Raw genomic sequence first — 12,850 nt, 5'->3', positions numbered from 1 at the left:
AGCTAGACATCTGTTCTGCTACCTTCTTTTGAAGACAAAATATTATTGAGCTACTGAGTCTGTCCTGTGCTTTGAGTTGAGTCTGGAATGGCCTTGCAAAGGCACATGTAGTAAAGCTTGGTTTCCAACTCATGGGAATGTTGTGAGGCGCAGGATCATTTGGAAGGTGGCTCTTACTGGGAGATCTTCTGATATTTGGGGGCACATTTCAAAGGGGACTGTGGGACCCTATTTTCTTCTCTCTCTATCAAATCTTGACCATGAGGTGAATGGGTTGCAATAATAGAAAGATAATATATCTTGCTTTACAGATATAGATTTTTAGCTAGTAGGAAAAGTAATGCACCTTTTATTTTTAAAAGTTTTGTTACTTTGACCTTATTTTTTTAGGTCAATATTTCAGAGATGGGGAAAAGAATATCTGGATTGTCAATCTTACATCAATAGTCTGATGTATTGTTCAACTTGAATGCTTGTTCCCAGCTACAAAGTGATGAGAAACACTGACCTTATTTGGTAATTAACTGTTCTAAAGTGATACACGATCAAATTTAAATAGTATTCATCACCATTGTTTGTATGCTTGACTTCCAACAGAAATCTACAAATGTTAATCCCTGAGGAACTTCTTTGATTTGAAAATCCTGAGAAAGTTGAGCATTGTTGATGCCTACTGTAACCTTCATATTTATGTACAGTGTGGAGCCAATAAGAAACCAGAAAGCTAGCTTATATCTTTGGTACTCTTGGATCTTGCCCCAGGATTGCTTACAGGTGTCCACACAGTTATCTTTCATCTGCTTCAGTATCCATCCACTCCTCCTCTTTATGTACTAACAATCTGATTTTCATATATCTAACCCAGGCATGATGGCACGTGCCTGTAATTGCAGTTTTCTCTGAGGCTGAGGCAGGAGGATCACAAGTTGGAGTGCAGCATGGGCAATTTAAGAATTGAGAAGCCCTCTTAAAATAAAAATAAAAAAGGCTAGGATGTAGCTCAGTGCCAGGGACTTGGGTTCAATGTCTAGTACCACAATTTTTTTCATCTGTATCTGGATATAATTTTATTTGTCACATTTCTTACTTTAAAATCTTAAACTGAGTAAATATATTGTAGCTCATATAACCATTTCTAGCAGAATTTATGTCACAAAATTCCTTGTTACATTGAAAATACTTTAAATATCCATGACATCAATATACATTCTTGTTCTTTAAATAAAATATGTGCCTTATCTGGCACACAACAATGATAATAGTTCATTGTCATTTTACTTTTATCAAACTTGATTTTTAATAAAATTTATGGTATAAAAAATTATTACATATCCCCTACCTGCTGTTGGCATTATTTTGCATATTCTTGTATAAAATAAAATGTGACTAGGACTCTTTCTAGCTTATATGGATTTTTACAAGAGACCAGACAAGATCAGGTGTTGTTATGCGTTTAAGCGTATATGAAATTGATATAAATTAACACAAAATGAAGCTCTCTTTTGGCCCAGCATTCTTTGTTGATAGATCAAATTAAGGTAAAACTGAAGAATATTAAAATTTTGTTTTTGGAAATTTTAACTTTTAAAAAGTAGTTCAAACTCTATAAAATTTGAACTATTTCTGAAATGTTGACTTCACATAGCAAGAATGAAGGCAGTGGATTAAAACTGTAATCTTCATGTCGTAAATTATAATCAACATTGGTGGAATCATCCCGTATTTATATTTATGTATATGTTTCTCCATGTGGCTTAGACCCTGCATCCACATGAGTGAGCAGGGATGGTGATAAAATGCTTCCTCCCTAAGCCACTCAGAGACAGTCACTATAACTGATTCTGAATCAGTGCACTAATGCAGGGTATAAATCCTCTTTTTATTCCATTTCAGTTAGTGCTATAAAGCTTAGGATGAGGAATTTAAATAATAAAATCTACTCCTTAACCTTTAAAATGAAAGACACTGGCATACATATTATGCCGAATTCTGTGCTGCATTAGCCACTCTCAAAAAGTTTCTGGCATGATACCAAAATGAACTGCGATCTTCAGCATGCTCTGGATCAATCTCCAAATAAAGAGATCATTCTGCTTCCAAATGATGTTTAAACTCATTATCCTCCAAAAAGGAAGCACTAAGCCATCATTCCCTGAAAACATTATTGCTATGGAACATCTGGAAACATCACTATGTGGTCAGAAATATTGAGAGGATGCATTTTTTAAAAATTAAACAAATTCAAAAGATGAAGAAAATCAATGAACATTCATCAGTGATGAATCAGAAAAAGAAAAGATCCTATAGCTTAAGCCCATTTTGTAGGCTGTAGTAGTGTACCCATCAAACTCCAGAATTACTTACAATGCACTAAGATGTGACATGAATTCAAATGTGAACAGAGAATTAGAAATCACCAAACAGGAATCTATAAAAGAGTTCTATTAAAATTATGAGCCATCTAAGTTTAATAAATTCAAAACCCAACAAAGACATAATTGATAATCTGGATACAGTTTCCGTGTAGAGGCCTCCTACATTTATGGGAATAAAATAATATCATTCAGATATTAAAAGTCAGCTGTGTTTCTAGTCTTCCATATAAATGGGCAATTGTCAGAATGAGCCCTCTTGAAATATTTCAAAAGTTGGTACACAGTTTTGCAGCTAAGAAAATGAGAACAGTCAGTGTAGCAACAGTGATTAGGACAGACCTACTCTGTGGCTCAGTTGAAATGGTACAAAAGGAATTGTGTTTAAATTAAATAAGACATTATAGATAACAGCATAATCAAAGTCTTCATATAAAAACATACAAAGAATAAAAACACATGACCTTGAAGTGATCCTAAAGCAGTTCTGAAAAGCATCTGTCATGGGAAGGCTTCAAAGTGTTGATCAATCCTCAACACCTGATATTGTACAGCAGAGAGTGGCATCTTATTGATTCTTTTGGTAGTGAAAAAATAGCGAGGATCTCTTGCCTTACCTTGAATTTGTATTTACATTCCAAACAAGCATTGGGAACTGTTATAAAAAGTGATCTAAAATTTAAAGGGAAAATATCAAAGTTCTTTTCATATTACATTTTAATTAAGAAATTAAATTATTGGATACATAAGTAAGCAATTATTACATTGTTTTACATATGTATCATATGAGGAAATGTAGAGAGTGGGAGATGTCATCAGAAGCTAGTTTGATAGCTCTGCTATTTTTTGTGCTTGAAATACTAGGTAAATCACTTTGACCTCTAAATGTAAATTCTCCTATTGGTACAATGGGTATATAATAACTATATCTTAAAATTTTGATAAATGGTTGTTACTTCTAAAGTGGTTAGCAGAGCGCCTGACACATAGTTTTCCAAAAACAGTTAGTTATTGTTACTATCATTCAATCATATTAAGTTGCTAGTAGGATAATCCCTGGTATTTATAGTATAATGTACACTATGGAATCCAGAAACTTCTAGCATACAAACAACAAATAGGAGTATTTGAGGAAGGACAGAAAGAAAACTAGGCAGTGTTCATTCTCCTTGAAAATTCAGTATCTTACTCTATTTCCACTTTACTTTTAACTCAGAAAAATGTTGCTTACATTACTTTCTGAACTAATATCTAGCTTAAAAATATTAATATCAGCAGCCAAATAAGATAAAACTAGCTTGAAAATGAAAATTAACATTTTCTCTAAAGAAATCAAAAGAACTTGGTTTACCCAGAAAAACTTCTGCTATGGAAATGTAGTCACTCGAGGCTATGAATAGAATTTTTAATAATTGTTTACCACAGGTCATCATGTCAGAAAGACAATACCTAGACTAATCTAGTGAATTATGTTTTGTGGACTACATCTGTTGAGAAATCCTTTAGGTGGTTTCACTTCAAGCTTTTTCATTCTGTTGTGAATATCTTTGTTCTTAAAATTTTTTTTTTCAGTTTTCACTCTCTTTCTCTCCATTGGTTCCTTTAAAAGGTAGCCATAAACAACCATGTTGACAGATGCCTATGAGAATTCTGCAGATCTTTCTGAGTCACTCTCAGGGCTTGCTTGGGATGCTTTCAGAGTTCCTGCCCTGAAGACTTAGACTGATTTCCTGCTTCCAGTCTTTATTCTGTCACTGAGTGGAAAAAGGCTACCACCAAACTGAAATTGAAGTCAGACCCAGTGACCTTCCTGAAAGAACTTTTCATTTTGTTCTCTGGGATAGGTCACATCTTATTTGTCCACTGTAAAAATTTTAGTATCTATTCACTGAATTCTCATTCAGTATTTTAAATCAATTTCCCAAGGGCTTCCTTGAAAAACAAGGCCAGAAGAGAAGAATTTGACCTGTCAATTATTATCGTTTTTTGTCTGGTCTTTGCAAATGGAACCCATTCAAAATAAAAGTACAAAGTCTTGGTTAAGAATTCAGTTTTTAAAATTTTTTATAAGGTCATGAATCTATTATTCTGTTAAGATTAATTATAGTTTACCCTATGTTTGCTAATGTTATAGTATTTATAAAGAGATAAAAATAGATAAAATAAAAAATGATAAAAAACGCAGGTAGTCATTTAAATCTCACCAACTGTTTATTGCAAATATACCAAGACATTTTTAAAATTTTAATGTCAAAACAGTCATTATCCAAAATTTAAGAGTTTTGTTGCATAGCATATAGTTTTAAAAAATCCTCAGTTTTATTTTTATTGTAAGTAATTTTTGAGATTTCAACCCTTCAATAAAAGAGTAGTTCCCCATTTTGGTTTAGCAAATTATTAGAAACAAAGGTATTCTGCAAAGATTCCCAAAGTTGTATGTAGTCATTACTGATATTTGCCCAGTAAGTGCCATCTCGATGTAGCAAATGTTCACCACTGGCATCCTTTGGGAGTAGACTTGATCCTACTCTGTTTCGTATCTGTGCCATAATGATTGGTAAATAGTTTGAATAAATCAGGTTGCTACTCACAGGAAATCCTGATTCTATGGCTTTTTGGTGAGACTCAGTGAACTATATACACATGCATTGATTCATTCGAACAATCCATTGAACATGCTTAGACAAAGAAACTTGTCCTATTAGAAAACACACAGGTCGAGGAATCTGTCAGGCTGGTATCAAGATATGTTTTGCATTAACTATATCTCTGCCCTTAGGTAGGTCACTTAATTCTGTTTCTCCCTTTATCTGAAAAGTGAGAGGTTAGGAAGAGTCTTTTAAAATTTATGATTTACAGATCCCTTTAATACACCTTCCATATCTAAAAGTATATTCTTATATTGGATCATTGCTATGTAACAGGGATATTGCTAGGGAGAGAAGTGTTTTGTGCAATGGAGAAAATGAGGAAGTGTGAAAAAAAAGTTGAAATGTGAAGGCAGAGGTCTTGGAGAGATGGGGTGGCCAGTTAGCTCCACTGGGGCTTTCTGAGGGGCTAACTCTACTCAAAGAGCATGGAGAATCTTTAAAAAGTCTCAGAATACTGAAAGAACATTAAATATTCAGTAAGTTTCAGCTTCGGAATTAGTCCACACTCTAAGCAATTGAGATCGTGGATTCTGTGCCAAAAGTGCAGTGTTATCTTTCTGTTACAGTGACAGAACACCTGTGATAAAGGTTTACGGAGCTTTGGAGGATCTGATGTCAAACAGGTAAACCCATTACTTTCAGCCTGGTGGCAGGGAAGCAGCACATCCTGGGGGGGAGAAAGGACACAGCAAGCCTACACACACCATCACTGGAGACAAATGAAGGAGGAAAGGAAGGGGCTGGGTCTCATTGTGCCCTCCAAGGGCACATCCCTGATGACCTGAAGACCTCCCAGTCATTCTTGCCTCTGAACATTTCCCTCACTTCCCAACAGCAACACAGTGGAACTAAGCCTTCAACACCTGGGCTTTTGGGGGATATTCTAGATCTGAATCATAGTATTTGGAGGTATATTCATCTGAAGAGAAAGGGTCAGATTACTAACCATAAGATTGGAAACTGTACATTAGAACTAGGATAACTACAGTAAATGACATAAAAACTTTAGAGAGAACAAAATATTATTTATAATGATTACACTGTAAAAAAGAAAAGTTTATATTGATTCATTTCCCAAGTAATCTAATAAAAAGGAGGAAGACAAAATTATATCTATCCCTTTCCGGCTCCCACCATATCTCAAATTTTGAATGCTACAATTGATATTCTGCTGTCAATATGAGGGTGACAAAATGTGACATTGTGTTCCCTTGAAGTTTTTTTCACAATTTATAAAGTATGAGTGGGAATTTTATGGCTTGCATTTTACCAGAAAATCCTTGGTGCAATGTATTATCTTATTAATTTGCTTAATAATCTCATACATTGTAATCACCATCCTGCATCCACCCCTATGTGATTGAGACACATGGTATGATCTAGAAGTACCATAGTAAACATTGAAAACAACTATGGTCTCTCTTCTTAAAAAACCATTTAATCTTCAATGTAGAACTGAGCTAACAGAAAATAACTTGATTCACTGAGAAGGGAGGCCACAGGTGTTTTTCATGATTACCATTAAATTTCATCATTCATATGTGCTTCTGGCTACAAGATGGTAAATGAATTTACTATGAAATGTAAAACTGCTAAGTGTTCAGGAAAATAGAACAAACTATGGTAGAGAATGAACATGTAGTAAATTTTTTCAAATCTCCCACAAAAAAAATAAGTCACCCTGTCTTAAAAGCCTATGATTAGAGCTCTTTACCCAGGGCAATGAACAGAGACAAATGTGCATATGAAACCACACTTACAAAGTTCCACCTCCAGGGAGGAACATTCTGTTAGGGTTATACGACAGGGAATCTATGTAGGTTTCTGTTTGTTTCCTGTTTTAGTCCTGTATTGGTGTTGAGAATTAATGAATGATTTTTGCATCAATTTTGATAGTTTTGCATTTTTTTTCTCTAACAGCTAAAATAACATATGAATTGCATTAGTAGCAGTATCATTGTTAAAATATCTTAGTGTTTCTGGGATTAAGTCAATTTGGACAATACCCACTATTATTTATGTAGAGTTGGCTTACTATATTTTGTTCACTTTTCCAGTTTATGTAAGTGATAAAAATGAGCTAATTTCTTTACTTTTTGTAGTATAGAGTCAAGTAATGCTGTTCCAACCACAATGTGGTTTTCTTTACTACCATTTTGCTTTTCAAATATTGTAACTTACTTTACAGAGATTCTTTAATAATTCAAAGATTTTAATGAGGAAAGAAATAAACCTTTAATCTGAAGTTCAGCAATGTCTTCAATTTCAGGTTTTTATTCTGTTAAATTCTGAGATTAAACCCTTTTCGTTAAAATTATATGCTAAATATATTCCACTTTTCAGTCTCCTGAGAGTCCATGTGTACATATGTAGAAAGATGTCTAAAATAATGTTTATACATTTTCAAATGATCTTTCTCAAATTTGGGTGACTTAAAAATTTTAGTTTTGCCTATTTTTTGAATTTTTAAATAAACATGCATAATTTTTCAATAGAATGGGGCTATTCTTTTAAAAAAATATTAGATGTAGCTTCTTGCTGTCTTGTTTTCAATATCAATAAAACTAAATTCACCTAAATGTTTCCTGATTAAACAACTAAGACTGAGTTGTTGTCAGTGCCAATTGACAACTTTGTGTGTATATTGTGCATGGGGGAGGCTGATGTTTAGGTGATGAACATCCTTATTGCATGAAGCAAAAATTCTGTTCCAGATCACTGGCCAGGTGGTTGGTCTTTTTCCCCTGCCTTTAGTCTCTAAATTCTGTGGATATCAGCTGTGGGTGTATGCATAGATTTTTCACAATAAAATTTAACATAATAGGTGTCTTTTAAAGTGAAGATTATGATCTACTTTAATGTCTGATACTCAAAAGCAAATTTTGCAAATACCGTATGTCTTTCCTTTGCCACCAGCATGAAAACAATGGATGTTCTGAGTTCTTTTCTCATTTGATCGTTTGAAGCCTGGGAAGAACTCTAGCCAGATGGTCTGGCTCCACATTTTTGGTAAAATGCATAATAGAGGAAGAGTGAGGGAATAATAGGAACAATGACAAGTTTCAGAAGATTTGAAACCAGTATTGGTCACAGAAAGGAAAGAGGAGAACCTGAGCCATTAGGCAAGGCACTACTGGTGAGCTGGCACCAAGCTCTCCCTGCCTCCTTGTCCTCTCTTGTGAGGTCAGAAACAAGTGAATCTGATTTCACTTCTGATACCAATACTTTAATAAACACAATAATAATTCACTATTTTTGTGATAGAGTTTTTCTTTTATACTTTACCGAAAGGCAGAGAAGAATTTCTAGTTATATAAAGACTTTTACCACCAGAAATGACAACTGAGGACAGAATGACGTGTCAGGTCTCACGGTGCAAGAAGTCCTAATGAATTGTAGTGAGAACCAGGCTTGTTGTATGAGAGAAATCTTCTCACAACTTATTTTACTTTTCAGTTCTTTGTCTTTTTGCTGCTACTCCTGTCTCCTCTCTAAGACAGTTCTGTTGAAGGCCTCTAGTGATATCAATGGAAGAATTATGTACACCTTTCTTCTTTTCAGAGAAATTATTGGGCACTTGAGATAATGTACTACTCCATTCTCCATGAACAATGCTTTTTCATAGATGCTAAAATGCTCTATCTCTCACTTCTAATTTGATCACTTATTTTGATTCATCTTTGCTTATATTTTCTATACTTCCCATCAGCTTTTAAAATTTATTCTATACTTTTATTTCATTGTATGTTTCCTCAAGTGTCTCCTCCTCTATGTTAATGGCTTATAATACCACCTGTCCCAGATTTCTCTCTTAGGCTTGAGGACTAGTTATTCAGCTTTGGGTTTGTTATCTCTACCTGGTTAGTCCTTATTATCTCACAATGAATAAATGCAAAATACTTATTTGTTCATCTAATGAAAAAGCGGAAGTCTGGATTTCTCACTTTGCTGAATGCTCCACATTCAAACAGCTACTAATTTGTAAATGCCATGACTTTACATCCCTGATACCTAATCTGACATCTAAAAAACATACTGCTGTCTTCACTGAATAACTCATCATCTGTCCTGTGTCATTGTAATGGTCTATGACCTGACCTTTCAGCTTCCAGCTTCATGTCCTCAGAGCTATTATCTACTGTCACCAAGTCTTCCAAAAGGCAAATGTGCTCATTTATTTCTCTGCCACTGTTTTTCTCCATTTTCTCCTGCATTGAATCTGCATGATGGCATGTGGAGCCTTCGTTATCTGCCTCTATTTGATGTCAGTAGCCTTTCTCTTACTGTGTTCCAGCTTGCTGTTTATGCTTTAATCACCCTCAACTTCTCACACATTTCTAATTATAAATTCTCTCTTGTGACTTCATGTTAATTGCTTTTTCTATGATCTTTGCCTAGAATGCCTTGCCCTGATTATGAATACCTGCCTCCTCCTAGGTTGCATTTAAATCCTATATTTTATAAAATATTCCTTGACCTCCTCTTTCTCAGGAGAAATTTATTTCCCCTACATGTGTTTCCATGTTTGTTTCGGTTATTTATGTTGTAGTGCTTACACTAAATTTCACTGTTCATTCATTTCTCCTAAATTATAATCTCTTTGCAAATAACAACCATGTTTTTCACTTTTGTAAATCTCTACGCCTGTGTGTAGGAAGTAGTTAAAAATACATCTTTAGAAGGGGTGAATGGGTATAAGGAGAAAATAAATGAGAAATGGCATTTCTTTGATAAAAGGAAAATGGTGTCCATAGAAGCAGAGGCTTTGACATCTTGGCAGATATTTGCCACAGTACACACCTGCCACATAACAGTAATCTCTGATAATCTAGTTTACCGCTATAAATGGGAGTGATACACAGATTGGTGAACATTATTTTGAGCAAGAAATAACATGGGCAGGTGAGAATGCCATCAATATAGTAGGTAAGAACATAATGTTGAGTGAATAATTCAGACACTCAAGTTTAAATATCACATGATTTCTTTTATATGAGAAACCCATATTATAAAGAAAGAATGAATTAAAAATAGGTACGATGAAGTAGGGAGATAGATCTTTCTAAAAAGGGAAGGGGATTTAGAGAGGATGGAGGAAGGAGGGAAGAGATAGGAAGGGGATGATAAAAGGAATTAAGATGTGTTAGGTACATGTACCCACTCCACACAAGGAATGTATGCATTAGGTCCTGCAAAGATAGACAACTGAAAATAAAGCATTGATTTTTTACCTTTTTAGAAGGTCTCTATCTTTGTAGAGGCTTACTTCTCTGGAGAAATTTTATTAGTTTCTTTAAATCATATGATTGTTTTTGTGCCATTTCTCTTAATAAACAAAATGTATTTTGCTTTCAAGCTACCTCTGTGTTTGAGAAGAATGACAGTGTTGTAAATGGTGGTATCTGCCCACACAAAGACTGACATTCTACACTTGCTGAAGATAAAATAGGCATGAGTGCTTGTTTCTAGTCTCTCTCCTCCAAAGATGGCTATTATGAAATACTTAGTTGCTCCAATGAGAATCAGATTCAGAAGCCCGTAAGCAGTGGGGAAGGAGGGAGGTGGGGAAGCATTTATGGAGTTTTCCCTTCTCCCTTTTTCTCCCTCATCTAGCATTGCTATTCAGCCTCATCTACTTGAGACTAAAATGGTCAAGAGAGACAGGAACAAAACTTTTATGGGGCATACTCTCTGCTGCTGATGTCATTTTATATTTAAACTAAGGATAAGACACAAATGAAATATGACCTGCTGAAAACAAGTGCCTGGAAAACTTCTCTGCAACTGTGGAATCCATTCAGGCAGGAAACAGTTAAATCAAAATTCCTCTTATTCTTTCATTTTAAACCAAAATCATAATATCTAAAACACAAATTAATTAACACATCCTATTTAAAAAGAAGGAAATGTCAAGATCTCCTAAGATAATTAGTGATTCAGCTTTCTCAACTTCACTTTTCATCCACAATTGGTGAGAAAGCTTTTGATTACTGAAGCTGTCATTTGTCTTTTATCAGGTGTAAAGCATGTACTTAAACACATCTTTGATGAACATATTGTCACCTACTAATGTAATGGGACATTAAATTCCCTTTTCAAAAGATGATAAAAATAAAAACTTTTGATAAAATTATTCTTTGATATTATAAAAGTGATCAGGTTTTTATCTGGGGACTGCAATTTTTTTAAAAGATTGATTGATCATAGTGGAGTAATTATCTTTGACAGTCATCTTTCTGTGAGTTTTGAAGAGCCAGTCAAAAGGTGAATTTTATGTTAGAGTTAAGATGAATAAACTATCTGTGATGTTCAATGGAGAAAAAAAATTAAGTACAAAATGCTGCATTAGAAAGGCAGTGTTTAGTGAAATATGCATAGGGGCACAAATGTGATACCCTGAACCCACTGTGGAGTTGACAGTGGCCCTCCAACATGATCAGGCTATAGGTAGATGCATAACATATTATGCGCAGGTGAATATCAAGAGTTCTACACCCTAGGTGTGCCTCATTCTGAAAATGGACTCATAAACTAAGTCCAGGGCAAGCTATAAGTCCAAACCTTCCTTTTATATCTGGTTCAAATGTCTCTCCATTGTTTGTGCACACTTACATCCAAAAGATGCAAGGCAGGTCAGATGTCATCATGACTCTGAACCAGGAAAGGCAATTTGATTTGAAAATTTTCTCTTACAAAAGGCTGAAATAAGTAATCAAAAATGAAGTGGAAAAATGGTGAAAGATGATATTGTGAATTGGTTAAAATTTGTCTTTTGCAAATATACTTACCTTAATTATGAACAGCATAAAGTATGAATGATAGAATTAATAGCCTATTCTTCCAGTGCTTTGAAATATGTGTGCTTATTTCATAAAGTCTCAGAGGGTTTTTTTTTAAATGGGCACAAATCTAATTTGACCCAGCTCTAACTTGGGGATTAACAAAGAGATTATCCCAACAAACTCACAGTACGATTCTGGGTTGAGTCACTTTTTTGGCTCTAGCCACAAACTGTCCTGAGCTCTACAGTCTGATTTAAACATCTAATAAATAATGAGAGTCTTTCAATTAGAAATGTTTGACCCTGGATCTCTTTAAAGGAAGCCATCCTATTGCATTCTTTTTAAACCAGTTCTACTGCCCTCTGTCTGCACCCCAGTTGGAAAGCTCATAATCATCCTCTTCCTCTGCCCACCCTCCCTACTCATTCAGGTGCCAAGTGCTTCCAGCTTCATCTCTGAAACATTCCTGAGATCATTTCCTCTCTTTCATTCTTGTGGTCATTGTGTCACTGTCTGACCTTATCTTCTTTGACCTTGATCATTGCAGACATCTAATTGATATGTTTGCTTCCTTCTTGCTCACTCTAATCTTCTTCTATTGCTGCCAAGAAGATACTATAGAATATATATATATGTTTAGTCAACACACAAAAATCAATAGCATTCCTGTACATCAATACCGACTGAGAAGAAATAAGGAAAATAATAAGATTGACAATAATTTCAACAATATTAATACTTAAAATTAACTGAACAAAGGAAGTGAAAGAGCTCTGTAATGAAAGCTATAGAACTTTGAAAAAGGAGATTGAAAAGGATATCAGAAAATGGAAAGACATCCCCTGTTTCTGAATAGCAGAACTAATATAGTCAAAATGTTCATACTTCCAAAACTCACATATAGATTTAACGCAATACCAATCAAAAGGCCAACAACATTCATCATATCTAGAAAAAAAAAGTAATCCTAAAATTCATATGGATCCAGAAGACACAGAAGAGTACCAAAGCAGGAGGCATTAAAATCCAAGAGTTCAAGTTATAT

The 12,850-nt window shown here is 34.5% G+C and overlaps 1 protein-coding gene across 1 annotated transcript in view; it reads left to right on the top strand.

The window, feature by feature from the left end:
• The window catches only part of Znf804b (zinc finger protein 804B), a 569,039-nt gene that overhangs the window by 390,296 nt on the left and 165,893 nt on the right, over nucleotides 1-12,850 (top strand). The gene's annotated exons all lie outside the window — the stretch shown is intronic.

The sequence above is a fragment of the Heterocephalus glaber genome, unplaced genomic scaffold (genome assembly GCF_053883595.1).
Source record: "Heterocephalus glaber isolate CG9 unplaced genomic scaffold, H.glaber_assembly_v1.0 deba00000546, whole genome shotgun sequence".
Lineage (NCBI taxonomy): Eukaryota > Metazoa > Chordata > Mammalia > Rodentia > Bathyergidae > Heterocephalus > Heterocephalus glaber.
The sequence above is the reverse complement of the archived record's forward strand: the minus strand, read 5'-3'. Positions and strand labels throughout refer to the sequence as shown.